We start from the raw sequence: 17,134 nt of genomic DNA on the forward strand, positions 1-17,134 counted from the left end.
ATTGATAATTGAAAACAAATAAATGGACCTATTTACTTATTTTTAGTACAAAAAATTTCACTTTGAACAAAATATTTAAATTTCAACAAAGTGAAAGGTTTAGTACGACTACAACGGTATTGTATACATCAGCTGTTTAATACGTCGCTGTCACCTTCAAAATGTTCAAGAAGGTGGCTTCAAGACGACATTTGCCGACAATAAAATTTCGTTGGCGTGCAGCCGTCTTTGTGTTCAAAGCATTATAGTGGAATTAGTGACTGACTTGCCGCCCTTCCGTACTTAGCACCCGTATCTAACGATATTTTTCAAAAGTTTTGCCCGTAGTGACGCTGTAGAAATCAGTTGGTCTCTTTTGTTTTCATTTGAGCAGTATTGCCATTGCTCAATTTATAGACATAGATCGTTTTGCACATATTTAGATTTTCAGTTATAATGTTTCTTAATGTAGAAGATCAAAACTAAAATCCAACTATTAACAAGTAAGAAAGGTATAAGTTCGGATGTAACCGAACATTTTATACTCTCGCAAAGTTAAATGGTATATTCGTTTGAGACTTTTTTATATATTTTAATAATTACAAGTAGGAACTGTTGCCTTAGTTATTTAATTTTCACTCACAGTGAAAATAATTAACAATTTGTAAACTAAATTTACTCAAATTATGAGAAATCGTTCTTGTGCTTTTTATATACGCTTATAATTGAATTTATATAGAATGCATTACAACTGTATTGAGAAGTATGAAAAGATATCGTTTTTGGACAATCAATAACATTTTTTATTTATTATATCGATATTATTATACATGTTTAGCTTAAAAATAATATATATTAACAACTTTAAAAATGATATAATATTATTATATTAATTTGTATATAATATTTACAATATTAAACATAAATTTTTGTAGAGATTCTTATACATATATCCAAACTATATTTCTTTTTTCCTAATACTATTTAATTTCTATCATATATTTATACAATAATGTCATATATAATAACAAATTATATATATAATTTAAATTTTCTTAATTAGATTACTTACATATTTTTCTTAAAATTGTCTTAAAAACTACTGTCAAAATTCCTATACCATTCCAATTCCATTATATTTGGAAAAAACAAATTAAGAACTATTGCACTAAGTCTGAAAACTTTAGTTCGAAATAGAGACACAAATACTGTCATGATAGATGTGTACTGTCTCAAAAGTAATTGCATTTACACTTGAAGGATCCATGTTTGAAAATGCCCAATCAATTTGTGTACCGGCAGGTGTAGTTGAATATTCTGCACCAAGCAGGGAACTAAAGTTTTTTTCTTGGAGCAGATTTCTTATTGCAGTCCCTGTTGACATTCAACAAATGTTAAAATCTCCAACAATTAGCACATTTTGATTGCCTAACTCAGAAGTAAGGACTTCCTGAGGTTCTACAATTAATTGTCTGACAGAGAAAGCTGAATTTCTATATAGAACCAGAATATTAATATTGAAACATTACAACAAAACCGCTTCTAAGACTTTGCGGCCTGAATAAATTTTCTTTACAACCTTTGATTCTATAGAGCAAGCAATACTATGCTTTGCATATATTATAATGGCACGTTTATTTCTGTTGGTTGTTTCCGTGCTATCTATCCTAAGCTCGTTAATTGGAGTAAATCCTGGTATATCAAAACTTTCGCAAGGATAACTCCAAGTTTCTACAAAACATAAAACATCTGAAGATAGCATCAAACAGTCGCTTTTAATATCATTAATGTGAGCGTGAAGACTCTGAACATTATGGAATAAAATTTGATGTCCTGATGTTCGGGAAATCATAAAATTGAAACTTGTTGTCAAAGCTTTATTTGTGTTCAATTCCCTCAGTTCCCTAAATACGGGATCCGACTCAGAAAATTTGTTAGGAGAAATAAAATTTCCTATGATGAATAGACCTTCTGCAGAAGTAGCTCGACTACAAGCGACATATATTGATGCTCTAGGCATTCTGGGTCGAGTATGAACAACAACTTTATTATATAAGGCACCCTGACTTTTATGAATAGTTATTCCCTCAGCCGGAACAACTGGAAACTGATTTCTTTCAATTGAAATTTGTTCATTTCTTTTATATATAAAAGATTTTAGAACTTTTTCAATTGGTGTCTTAGAACTTTCTAGAGGATGAGGCTGTTTTGATCATGCTATCAAACCAACAGAAGGTTCCAAAAATTTAATCCACAGAATTGGTGGAAAGGAAATCAATTTACATAAGTTGTCCAGCTGCCCCATTAACCAAGCCATCACACGTGTTTATGTTCACTGTAATCATATATTTGGCGGAGGTTTTTAGTGTCAATTCATATCCCTGCGTTTCAGAAGTTTTGAAAAGTGATGAATGAGTGATATGTCCTCATTTGTCATAGTACCAGATGCCATATGATTTAATGCAATTACAAAGGCCTGATCCTCCCGTTGTCTCATTATCTCTGTTGATTTCAAGTAGGTTAAACCTTCTATACCGAATAATACAAGGTTTGGTACGTTTTTTCACAAAACCGCTACCGTCTTTAAGAGGCATGACAACCCCGCTTTCTGGTAAATTATCGTCTTCCCTCTCTTCTTCTTCATGATCACTATCTTGTGCTCTTCTACTAGATTTAAAATATTTATACCTAGATGCAAAATCCGCTAAACAAAGAGTTTCTAACTGATCGGATCTTTGAACATAACGGTCTAAAATACCGGCTACGAATATTTCAGTCGAACCTGAAGGAAGGTTCTGAAGTTCCGCTCTAGGTTTTACCATTCGAACACGTTAATCAGGTCGAGAGGTATTTTTAAATATTTCTGCATTACTTGCTTCCGAAAGATGGAGCCCAATGCAGCAATATACTGCTTCTTGTGCAGATATTTCTGTGCCTGATATAAATTTGTGACCTATATGTTTAAGTTTTTGCTTAATAGTATAGTTTCAAGCATTTACCTCTGATATAGCTTCGTTTAAGAGCCTAGAAATTCCCCTGTTAGACTTGTTAATATAATTAATTATATATGAACAGCAAGCATATGCATCCAGTATATATTGGATATCCACATTTGCTCTATGGAGTTCCAAAATCAAAGGATTATAAGGGTTTATAAAACGATCCTGTAATTTTCTTTTTAGAAAAAATTTGGGTTTTGTTAAACTTGACCTAAGGGCTAACAAATAGTCATCAAAAGACATATTTATTCTACTATCAGACAGGAAGTGTTCAAAATCGTTTAAATTAGAAATGTCTTCTGTAGTCATATTTGAATTTAAAACGTTTTGAATTTTGAAAAAGTTTTCCTTGTGTCTTTCTGAGTTTTGACTTGTTTCTGTAAGAGGTAACAGTATTTGCGTTGAAGTCATTGGTGGATATGGTATACCAAAACGACAAAACTGTTGTCATCTTATTTACCGAGTACAAGACGGACTGTGGTTATGCTTTTGATAACCCAAATAATTTTCTAAGTGGATGATCGAATCATCGGTAGAAATATAATTGTTAATAAAACTAGTGACATCAGAGAATGTCTGAGGATTTTGAAGGTTGATCCTGGGAGCATTATTAAGCCAATACAGCCTATGTACATGCGGGGAACCTCTCTGTTGAAACTCCACTCTCCAGTAGAAATTTGTAACAAAATGCTCTCCAAAAATGCCGGCGTAATCTTTGAAAAGCTTAAGAATTTGTCGACAGCGGTAGTCAAAATATCTAGCACAGGTAACCGCGTCTGACCGAGTTAAGCGATATCTATCTTGGGTTGTTAAACTGTTGGCTTCCTCTTCCGAAATATCTTTAGAATCAACAGTTTTAGAGAGGATGACCAAAAGCTCAACCCACTGAGATTCTTCAGCCGATAAAAAGATAAAGAAAGTTGGAAGCCCAAATTGGCGAATCATAGTGATTGCCTTTTTCTTCTCAGCTTCCCAGTGCGCTGGTGAGTATCTAACGCCTTTCAAAACCTTGTAACCATCATCGTGTTAAATTAAGTTTTGAACAAAGTTTTCGTTCAAAAGATTTTGGGCCGTAACTCGGTTGCGACCTGAAAACTTTCTAAGGCAAATGGATGTACTGTTCTTAATTTGTAGCAGTTCTAATTTTTTGTAATCATAGAACAACTTTGGAATGGTACACGCTGTACGCTTCTACCCAACGTATATTGTTCCAAATGACAACTCTTCTGAATTATTATCTTGAGTTATGTCAATTGGTCTTTGTCCTTCACCTGGCGCTATAACTAAACGGTTATAGTCTAAGTTTTCTACAGGAATATTGTCCAAAAGAGTTTCTTGACCGCCTGGATTTAGCTCTGAAGGTAAAAGACCCGTGGGAATATTATTACCTGAGGGATTATCATGAGAAGTTTGTGCCGCATGAAAAGATTGAACCAATCGGGAATCCTCTGCAGATGCAACAAACAGAACTTCTTCTTGGTTATTAAATTCTGAAATCCAGTTTTCATTAATATGTATATTGTGCTCACGATACAGAGGGGTATTCACTAAGAACTGCAAAGCTTCCATAATATTTGCGGGGCGTATGGTATCGATCATGTAATCATGATTGTATTCCAAACGCCTTCTTAAGTGAATTTGTATAACATGAGCCTCATCAAAGGACCTTGGTAGAGATGTCACAATATTGTTAACAGAAATTGGTATATTAACAACAGCACCTTTGAGCAAACTCTGACCTTGATATCCTAATCGACGGATTGTCATAAAAGGCAATCTAGACATTATGAGACGTTCTTCAATTATTTCAGGAAAGTCTAGACCGTTAGCTAAACATATTTTTGGAACGTTCTTTTTAACAATCGCATTTTTGTAAGTAGCACAAAAATTGTAATTTCCATCTTCTGAAGGAATTTTTGCATTAAAAAGAAGGCGGATGCAGCATTCGGGTGACCTTGCGCAATAGTTTCGAAATTTAATTTGCGAACTTGGTGTGAAAACCATAAGCCGCCGCAGCAAATACATATTTCAGTAGGGCCCTTATTTATATTTTGGAAATAAATGTTTTTGAAATATGTTAAATTGCCACTATAATCATTTTCTATAACATTATTTTCTCTTGTTAATCGGATTCGTTGGGACTGCCTTTGGTTTTCAATTTGTCTATTGAGTGGGTTCTCTGGTATATTTTATAATAAGTTCAACATGATGGCTGAGAAAATATACCTAACCACTGATTATCACCAAATATTAGAAGAAATATATGTATATAGAAATCTATATCTATCACTTTAGGTGATGCAAACAACTCTTTGGTGAACAAAACTATACTCTGTTGCAACATGTTGCGAAAGTATAAAAATGTTGCGAAAGAATTCAACGTTCATTACTCGATTATTATTTGGTATCTTATTAACTTATGTTATTGATCATAGATTTATTTTGTGTCAATACTATTTTTTTCTCCGAAATGTTAACTTTTATAAAAAGAAGCTATTTAACTCAAACATGGTATATGTGACATAAACTGAACCAAAGGGGTTAGATTTAATATGTGGGGTATATGAGGTTGCTGCTGTACCAGAGGAGCGGAAATCAGTATATTAGGGTTATAAGGCTAGACCAATTTCATTCATCATTCCTATGTAGCGATATACATTATTTTTAAGAAAAACTGTCCATTTAATTTCATTAAATTATCAAATTGACGAAAAAAATTATACCATAAGTAGTACATGTGAGCTGGGAAAATCAAAGACCAGAAAATTCCTCCAAACCGTATATTAAAAAATATTGAATTAAACATCCATTATTAAATGATATCGTGATTAAATTACAATCAAATTTGGTACATTCTTGACTTATATTAAAGGCCATACTTAGTCTCAGTGTTATTGCTTGAAGTGAGATATATATAAGTATGAATGTGATATTAAGTCCACCAAAGTGGCTAAATTTTATATTATAAGCTTAGGTGGCAAACGTAAACCAGAGAATCGGAATTCGTTATATGAAGGTGTGAGGTTTAGACTTAGTATATACTAATTTCATTCTAATTCAGCGGCAAACCACATAATTTTTAAGAAATCTTTTCCACTTAATTTCGTTAAAATATCACGTTGATCAACCGGAACGGTGTAAAGTCAGGTGGAAAGACGGAAATCATATATATATTGGGGATAGAGAAATATATTAATTTTGACATTGCTCAGCTATACTCGAGAACATATTTTGAAGCAATTTTATATATAAACAAGTAAGGAAGGGCTAAGTTCGGATGTAACTGAACATTTTATACTCTCGCAAAGTCAAATGGTATACTCGTTGAACAGTTTTGGTTCGATTTAGACAATTTTTGGCCGCAAGGTGGTATACTTTAATTGCATTATTCACGCAAAGTTTTACCCCGATATAATCATTGTTACCTGATTTGCATAGTGGAAAGTGAAAGAATCAGATGGAATTGAAAATTGTGTTACATGGGAAGTAAGCGTGGTTGTAGTCCGATTTCGCCCATTTTCGCACTATGACATAGAAACATTAAAAGAACGTTATGCACCGAATTTGGTTGAAATCGGTTGAGCAGATCTCAAGATATGGGTTTCCACCTAAAAGTGGGCTGTGCCACGCCCACTGACTAATTTTGAACGCGGTTCCTATAAAGCCAATTTATACCATCTCAGAGATAAAATTTAATGTCTCTGGCGTGTTTAGTGCTTGATTTATCGCGCTTTTAGTAGTTTTTAACAGTACCGTTATATGGGGAGTGGGCGGAGTTGCCACCCGATTTCAACTATTTTCACACCGTCATTAGAAGTGCTAAAAACATTTGCTTTTAGTGAATTTTGTTATTAAAGCGTTAGCGGTTTAGGAGATATGCACATTAAACCTATTAGAGGCGGGACCACGCCCACTTTTTAAAAAAAAGTTTTAACTGCAGATGCCCCTTCCTAATGTGATCCTGTGTACCAAATAACAGTCTTGTATCTTATTGCGGAGCTTAGTTATGGCAAGTTATTTGTTTTTGATTAATGGCGTTTTGTGGGCGTGGCAGTGGTCCGATTACGCCCATCTGCAATACCAACCGCCTCACGGTACCAAGAAACATGTCTACCAAGTTTCATAAAGATATCTCAATTTTTACTCAAGTTAGAACTTGCACGGACGGACAGACAGTCACTCGGATTTCAACTCGTCTCTCCATCCTGATCATTTATATATATATAACCCTATATCTAACTCGATTAGTTTTAGGTGATACAAACAACCGTTAGGTGAACAAAACTATTATACTCTGTAGCAACAGGTTGCGAGAGTATAAAAAAAATATTAATACTCACTGACCGACATATTCGGCATAAAACTGGTTAGAATAACGAAAAGCATTATAAGTAGTATATGGAATTTGAGAGTAGTATTAACCCGATTTTATTAATTTTTTCTAATACTACATACTACTAACATGCCACAGACTAATAAAATGCTCCCACTGTTTCATTAAGGTACCTCACATACCATCACCAATCAAATGGAGTAAAGTCAGACGAATGTTCGAAAATCTTGATATTAGTTACATGGTCGCGCTTTTAGTAGTTTTTAACAGTACCGTTACATTGGGAGTGGGCGGGGTTGTCACCCGGTTTCACCCATTTCTACACCGTAGGTAGAGGTGCTAAAAACATTTGCTTCCAGTGAATTATGTTATTATAGCTTTAGTAGTTTAGGGGCGGGACCACGCCCACTTTTAAAAAAATTTTAACTGCAGATGCCCTTCCCTAATGTGATCTCGTGTACCAAATAACAGTCTTGTATCTTATTGCGGAGCTTAGTTATGACAATTTATTTGTTTTTGATTAATTGCGTTTTGTGGGCGTGGCAGTGGTCCGATTACGCCCATCTGCAATACCAACCGTCTTACTGTACCAAGAAACATGTGTACCAAGTTTCATAAAGACATCTCAATTTTTACTCAAGTTACAGCTTGCACGGACGGACGGACGGACGGACGGTGTCACCCGGATTTCAACTCGTCTCTTTTAGTTTTAGGTGATACAAACAACCGTTAGGTGAACAACACTATTATACTCTGTAGCAACATGTTGCGAGAGTATAAAAATATTCTACATATTAACTTATATATAATTGTATTCGACTGTGATTTTGAGATAGTTTAAGAATATATCAAATATAGTAACGTGTATTTTTTAATTACTACAAAATATCGAAACTGGCAACCCTGCGTAGGAAGAGAGCAATCAGCGTTTCTATCCGAAAAAACCAATTTTTGCGAATATCCCACGTTACGGACGGTAGAAGCGGTGGCATTGCACTCTCATAAGATAGGTCGTATCAGCTGATACGGTCTACAGTTTTGCGTCGATCACTAACTGAAGCATTAGAGTAGAGAAGGTTAAGACAACAGTATACGTCATCGAACCAAGAATGATTGTGCTGATAACCGAAACTTGGTTAGACAATGATGATGTCGTCAGTATATCAAACTTCACATTTGGCGACACATATGAACGACCGTACATTCGAGCAAGAGGTTTTGCGATATACCTATTATAATAAATGTGGTACATTAAACATTGACACTCCACATTATCATTTTAGTGCAATAAATTCAACTGCACATACAGGTAGTTTGACTGAAATTGGCGATATTAGCTTGAGTAAATGTAAAATATCAAATGGAAAAGAAATTGTCTTCGCAGCGATCAGCATGTCTCCTAACCACTAAATCAGGGACAACGATTAATCCTTTATTCTCCCGAAGTCTACACTATTTAGAATCAGGAACATATGTTTCATACTTCAGTCACCATAAAGCCGTAATATCCGCTTTACCCATACCTGCTCCGACTGAAGGTAATGTACAAATTGAAGAAACAAATAATATATTACAATAAATATGGGTTTGGTCTGGGTTATTTTGAATGCTTAATCCCAGCTCATCTAATAAATTTGCTACAATGCCAGATGATGCAACGGCTAATGCTAGGCCATTTTTGATCGTCTCTCATCAACAAGTAGCGAAATAAGGAATGTTTGCGAGATCCACCTCTTGCATCCCAATAAAAAGAATCTCATTCTGTCTGACGAAACTGCTGCTTGCTTTTTATATTTTTCAATATCCTATCAGAGTGCATTCATCCCGAATGATAATTTTACCATGTTTCAACACGGTGGCCATAGATGTTTGTTTTTTTATGTTGCACACTGCATCTTTATTATATTGAATGTTAAATGGCAGCTTAAATACTGGGCTGTGCTGCCCCCCTCTGCAACGAACAATGCGATGCTATTATTTAATAGTTTCTCAAAAAGTAGCAAAATAAGGAATATTTTGCCAGTTCCTCCTGGTGAATCCAAAAAAACTGCCGCAACTGCCAGCATATTACAATCATAAATTTTTTTATTCATCTTTTAGTAGTGGAGTATTGCGTGAAACACTCGCTGCCAATTCGATAGTTTTATATTTCAGTTCACGATTTAAATCTGTGTTGATTAAATCAGATGCACTTCGATTTGGTAAACTCATATCGAAATGATAATGCAATGATCCTGAATAGCAATCAATTCTTTATTGTACATTGCGTCAGTGAATGATATCGCTACACCTTGTACGATGTGGATAGTCATCGAATCGAAGTATATCTTGAAATGAATATGGTCCTACTATGATCGAGACTCAAGAAAGTATCTTAAAAATATTACCGCTGGTGGGAGAAAGAAAATACTTTTCATTGAGTGAGAATATATTCATTCTGATTTTTATTTTGATTCTCTTGTCTTTATATACAATTTTAATTCTATCTGAATTAAATGAAAGAATGGGTGCATTCGAGCTGCGTAATAATTGCAGTACAGCAACAGTGTTGCATATTTGCTGATACTCTGTTGATGTGAAGACAAAAATTTTGTGTTGCCGATTATATGCGTGCAAAAAGTGACAGTAAAACGTAATGCTGTTGCAAGTGTTGCCACAAATTCACAGAACGTGATACTTTGAAAAATTTGCAACACTGCTGACGTGATTGCCATCTCGAACGCACCCAATATAAGTATATGGTATGTATGTTTGTATTGTCATGCGATGAGGGTTGTTTTAAAGAGTACAACTCAATGCATGAATAACATATATTGTATATTATTTGATTATCTGATATAAGTTTTCAAGTGTACAAATTTATGAATAAATATGTTCTTGTGTGTACCCATTTAATTTACAATTCTATTTTTGTTATACTCTTGCAACATGCTACTACAAAGTATAATAGTTTTCTTCACTTAACAGTTGTTTGCATCACCTCAAACTAATCGAGTTAGATATAGGGTTGATCAGGATGAAGAGACGAGTTTATATCCGGGTGACTGTCTGTCCGTCCGTCTGCGCAAGCTGTAACTTTAGTAAAAATCGGACCACTGCCACCCCTACAAAACGCCATTAATCGAAAACCAATAAATTGCCATAACTAAGCTCCATAATAAGATACAAGGCTGTTATTTAATACAACGAATCACATTAGGAAGGTGTTTAGTATAAATTATTTTTAAAAAGTGGCCCCGCTCTCTTATAGGCTTACAAATTATACAAATCAAGAAGCAATTAGTATAACGGGATAAAACTTTGTACGAATAGTGCCTTTGAAGTGTGCCACCTAATGTCCAAAAATTGTGCAAATCGAACTATAACTGTTTAAGCCCCTAGGTACCGTGTGGACCCTAGTAGCTATAGTTAACTTTTTAATGAAAATATCGGTCAGTGTGTGAGATATTTATTATTAATTTGAAATTCAGAGAGGATCAAAAATGGGTTGAATCGGGTCAATACTTCCCTTAGCCTCCCTATACCTAATATATTATATGTAAAGATTTCCGAACTTTCGGGTGACTTTATACCGCATATAGCGGCCAATATGTGAGTTTTCTCAATGAAATGAGAGAGCGTGTTTTACTCATAACATTGTATCTTTGTGTCCAAAATGGATAAAATTGGGTGAAAACTTGACCTAGCACCTATTTAGCTAACACCAGGATTTTCGAATATGCGGCTGACTTTATTACATATGATTTAACCATGGGATATCGACATGTTAATAGTGTGTGGTTTTGGTAAAAATAGAAAAATTGGGTCAATACTACCCCCAACTCCCATATACAGTATATAATAATTTTCGTTTTTCTAACAAGTTTTATGACAAATATGTCGTTCAATGCCCCCAATATACCCCCGATTGATTTCCGTCTTCTTGAAAATTATGTGTTTTAGCACTGAATTAGAATATATACCTTGGTCTAAACATGGGATACCGCTAATACAATGAATTCCGATGCTCTTGTTGACGTTTTCCACATCAACTCAATATATCATATACAAATACTACCACCCGAACTTAGCCCTTCCTTACTTGTTTTTATTTACGATTGTTGAATGCATGCGTATTGCATGTAAATGCAAAAACACATAAAAACGTTTTTTATGTATATATGTACGTTTTTTACTGTCTCTGCATTGTCTAATAAAAATCAAGCACCAAGGAAGTTATCGAAGTAAAACCTCATCCAAAAATTGTCAAAATCGGGCTATAACTTTTCAATTCACCATATACCGATGTTGTGGAACTGAATGCCTATGGCTGACCTTTTACAGAAAATATCGGTAAATTTGTGAAATGTATAGAGGATATTTGCCAATGTGTTAAAAATGGGAGAATTGGGTTAATACTTTCCCTAGCCCTCATATAACCAATATAAAGATTTTCGAACTCCCAGTTGACTATACACTGTCTACATATATCGGTCTTTATAAAATTCTGACAACGCCTTTTCTTGATAATAATGTGTTATCTTCTTAAACTTGTATGAAAACATATTCTAATGTATTATATATTTGAATAATGCCGAAAGTTAATGCAGTTAATGTTAACTTTTAGCTCCAATAAACTCAATATAGTTATTTTCGAGTTTCGAGGAATCGGAGTAAACCTTGGTCTATATATTGATTCCCAATCAGTCTTATAATGAGACCCACTATTTTAATAACAGCTTCTTTGGTTGACTTCATATCACATATTCGTACATATATCTCATTTGCTAAATGACGGTAGATTTTAATATAAATTTCTAGGAAACGAAACCAAATTGGGCAATGAAACGTATCGAGTTTATGACAGTCCAATTCAAATAATAAGATTAAATTCATTTTCAAAATATTTATACTCTTGCAACATGTTGTTACAGAGTATAATAGTTTTGTTCCTCTAACGGTTGTTTGTAGTACTCAAAACTAATCGAGTTAGATATAGGATTATATACATATATATAAATGATCAGGATGAAGAGACGAGTTGAAATCAGAGTAACTGTCCATCTGTGCAAACTGTAACTTGAGTAAATATTGAGATATATAAATGAAACTCGGTACACATATTTCTTGGTACCGTAAGAAGGTTGGTATTGTAGATGAGTGTGCCTCGATCACAAAACGCCATTAATCGAAAAGCAATAAATTGCCATAACTAAGCTCCATAAAAATATATAAGACTGTTATTTGGTACAACGAATCACATTAGGTAGGTGTTTAGTATACATTTTTTTAAAAAGTGACCCCGCTCTCTTATAGGTTTAGTGTGCATATCTCCTAATTCACTTAAGCTATAATAACCAAATTCCAAACTACACACACATATTGCTAACATCCCAAAGGACAGTGTAAAAATCCGTGAAATCGGGTGATAACCCCACCCCCTCCCCATATAACGGTTTTGATTAAAACTACTAAAAGTGCGATAACTCATTAACATGCACAACATAAACAAGTCCGAAACTTAAAAATTTTTTTACACATATGATGGTGAAATTAAGGGTTTTTTGGAGCCAATAAAAAGTTTGACAAGGCACATGGCACCGCCCACTTTAAGGTGTAAACCCATATCTCGAGATCTACTCGACCAATTTCAACGAAATTCGCTCTATAACATTCTTCTAACATTCCGATGTTACAGTATGAAAATGGAAGATTCGATTACAACGGCGATTGGATTAAAACCACGCCTACTTCCCATAAAACACGAAATTAGATTCTATCTGATTTTTTGACTTTCTGGTATACAATACCGGATATACAATATATCGAAACAAAACTTGGCAAAAAGAATGCCTTCAGGATATGACATCTCACGTCTAAAAATTTTCAAAATCGGGTCATAACTGTTCAACCTCCCACATACCGGAGATGTAAACCCCAGTGTCTATGGTTGACTTTTTAAAGATATATCATTGAAATTCGAAGATAATTCTTTTCTGATTATATAACGCCTGTATATCAAAAATAGGTTGAATCAGGTCAATGCTTCTCTTAACCTCCATATACCTAATCAAAATATTTTCGAACTACCGGCTGACTTCATACCGCATATATCGGCCAATATGTGAATTATCCTAATATCAATTTTCTAATAATAGTGCATCTGTGTGGCTAAAATGGATAAAATCGGATGAAAACTTGCCCTAGCTCCCATATAACTGATTTGAGGATTTTCAAACATCCGATTGACTTTACTCCTTATATATTGTTGATGGTATGTGACGTATCTGAATAAACTCAGAAAACTTAAAAGTAGATAAAATCTGATCAAGACTACCCTCTCACATACCTAATATAAGATTATCAAACTTCCAGTTGGATTATTAAGTATATATCGGCCAATATGTACGATATCGTTAGAAAACTAAAGTAAACGTATAATATAAATTATAAAATAGTCTAACGCCGAAAAAGTGAGAATTTAGTATATGTAAGTTGTTTTTTTATTATCGGTTACTGTTACTTTATTCGGTAGCGACGGTGTTGTCGACCACCCACGAACTATTTAAATAATATTCCGTTTATGCGAGAGCGACGGTGTTGTCGACTACCACGGAATTATGTTATTTTAAATAAACACAATTTGAGTTCCGTTCTAAAACTGTTTTATTAAAATTACATTTCCCTTATTTATACTCGTATCCTACTATTACTATTGGCGCTACTGCCATTGACGCTGCTTTTCTAAATTTCTGGTGACGCCTAAGCTTGTCACACGGTCGGTGGCTACTGAAATGTGTTGAATTGCGGCTGTCGGTCAGTTCAAGACACTGACTTAGTTAACTATTGTTAACTTGTACAAACCTTATGCCGAATATGCCGGTAAGTCAAAATGTATGGTACTTTAATGAAATTAAAACTAGAACTACGTAGATTTACCATATAGCTCTTTCAAATATGTGTCTCTCTCTCTGAAATTTAGAATCGTAAGGACATAAATTTATAAAAAAATTATGACTTTTTCGTAAAATATTAAATAGGAATATAGAAGATATAAATGATGCAACCGGTCATTTTGACCGGTTCGTAGTTTTAGGTTTAAGTAGGCATGTTTTCTTAAAAATTATATTATTGGTTTAGCGCTAAATATGTAAGGATTTGGTGTGAACTTTGATATAAATCTCATATCCCTAAACAAATGATTTCCCATATTCTGGTTGACGTTTTCCACATCATCTCAATATATTAAATTTAGTCGGTTGAGTTTAAATCACATACATACATATATCACACTTGAAAATGATTTTAATATAATTTTAGTTGATGCGAATAAAACTAAGGGAGTCTTTGACCTATAACATAACTTTAAAAATACCAAATTTTTTTGTAATCCATTCAGCATTTTGCTGAAGAATGAATGTTGAATTCTTTCTCAACTTTTTTTATATTTATAAAGTTTTGTCAACATCTGAAGGCATTTCCCGGCTGTAATCTTTGTACGTTGCAAGAGTATAAATGTTCTGTTGCACCCGCACTTATTTCTTCCTTACTTGTTTATCAAACAGTTTTGTCAACACCTGAAAGTATTTCAGCGCCTTTGAGCGTGTATTGTAACGGATGCGAGAGTGTAACGGATACGCCCAAACTTAGCGCTTAGTTATTTTATAGGAATTTAATTTTTGTCTTCTTGTGCTCTCAGTCAGCATGTTTACAGCAACAATAATTGGCGAAAGGTTCGAGCTCAAATCGAAATTTTTTGAAATAGTTAGCATATGTTTCAGAATGTCTTTGTAGGCGCGTCTACTGCCAAGCGATCATTTGTTATATATTTCTGTAATTCTTTGCTTTTTGGATTGGTAAGTCTCGAGCTCCATCAATGTTGCTTGGTATTGAAATCTTTCCAGTTTTACATATACTTGCATATTTGATTAATTAGCATTAACATCATATTTATTAAATTATTTGTAATTTCTAAGTGTCTACTAAGTAGAATTTAAATGTTTTATCAAAGTGTGCTTTTTTTGGATTACCTTTCAAGACTTCAGAAAGTCTCCAAATGCAGAATGAATAAATGATCTTGTGGCTTTTGCTTGTTAAAAAAAAGGCGATAATTTTTTGCAATTAAACTGAAATATATTTTGAGACTGTAAGAAACTATATTTAATAAAAAATTTACTTTAAACTTTACCCTCTGAAGGTTTTAATCTTTTTTGTCTGATCAGCTACCGTTTTCTCATTGCCTATTGTTCTAGCTCTGAGGATTGCTCCGGCCATGTCATTAAAACTGTTCGTCACTGGGACGACCAGTTGTCAAAATTTGTTAAAGCACCTACTTTACTGACCAAACTAATCGCTCCCACACTCCACCCATGTGCGGGTGGTATAAAATTATATGATTTTTATCTAACAGTTCAAATGCTGACTTCAACACCCTTAAAGATTGTGCCGCTATCAATCCATACTTCTAACGCAATACCTCGGCGAGCCATAAAATTACTTACATCTAGAATGCAGGAGTTTGTCCAAAGCGAGTATGCGATTTCGAGGTACACCGCTCTGGTTGTTAAGCAGGTAAACAACACTCCGTTTCTCTTCTCGGAACTTCTTTTAACCGTGCTCAGAAGTAAGCGAAAGTAGTCAACGCCTACGTAGAGAATCGCTCGACTAAATGCTTAAGTCTGGGTTGGGGACAGAGAGGCCATCAAAGGTTGTCGAGGTTGAGATGTTCTGTTTTTATAATGTGAATTATTAGCCAATGTGCGTAGTTATATAATCCAGTAGAATTACCTTATATCTTTGACCAATTTTTCAAATTGCTATAATACTTTACATTGAAGTGGTTTATGATAAGGTACACCTCAAAAGTTGTCGAGTTGGACCTTTTTTCAAAGAAAACCTCCTGCTTTACGAAAATTTTCAGTAGCTGATCCGATCTTCAGTAGCTAGATCTGAACACAATACATTGTAAAATCTTAATGGTTCTGGTACTATCTGAAGCTGTTCTGAAATTGGGTGATGACAGCCAGTAAACTGTGGATGTAGTTCTTCAGTTGCAATACATTACAATTCGTCAGACATAAGCCATGTCAAGTGAATGGTACCAAAATGATGGTCCTTTAAACCATTTTTTTCCTTTTCATTTGATAACTTCATCGCCAACGTTTTACTCAGTTGGAACCCAGTGCTATTCCTTCACGTCAGTCAGCTAACTCGGTAAGCCACGAACTGACGGTGATCGGATCGTAGCCACACTAATACCGTTCCAAATAAAAGCATTTATCAACGTGGATAGAGTGCGATTCGGTAAATGAGATATGAATATTAGCTTCTGCTTTACGAAAATTTTCAGTAGCTGATCCGATCTTCAGTAGCTAGATCTGAACACAATACATTGTAAAATCTTAATGGTTCTGGTACTATCTGAAGCTGTTCTGAAATTGGGTGATGACAGCCAGTAAACTGTGGATGTAGTTCTTCAGTTGCAATACATTACAATTCGTCAGACATAAGCCATGTCAAGTGAATGGTACCAAAATGATGGTCCTTTAAACCATTTTTTTCCTTTTCATTTGATAACTTCATCGCCAACGTTTTACTCAGTTGGAACCCAGTGCTATTCCTTCACGTCAGTCAGCTAACTCGGTAAGCCACGAACTGACGGTGATCGGATCGTAGCCACACTAATACCGTTCCAAATAAAAGCATTTATCAACGTGGATAGAGTGCGATTCGGTAAATGAGATATGAATATTAGCTTCAGTGAAGCTACCCTGGCTTTGCTTGCGATCATTGTACAGTTAAACGCATCGCGATACAAGTATCGGAGGTAACACACTGCTGCGTA

At 34.5% G+C, this 17,134-nt stretch overlaps 1 protein-coding gene across 2 annotated transcripts in view; it reads left to right on the forward strand.

Annotated features, from left to right (window-relative positions):
* Positions 1–17,134, forward strand: part of Apoltp (Apolipoprotein lipid transfer particle) — a 327,278-nt gene that overhangs the window by 165,257 nt on the left and 144,887 nt on the right. The window lies entirely within an intron of this gene.

Source organism: Bactrocera oleae, chromosome 3, assembly GCF_042242935.1.
Source record: "Bactrocera oleae isolate idBacOlea1 chromosome 3, idBacOlea1, whole genome shotgun sequence".
Classification (NCBI taxonomy): domain Eukaryota; kingdom Metazoa; phylum Arthropoda; class Insecta; order Diptera; family Tephritidae; genus Bactrocera; species Bactrocera oleae.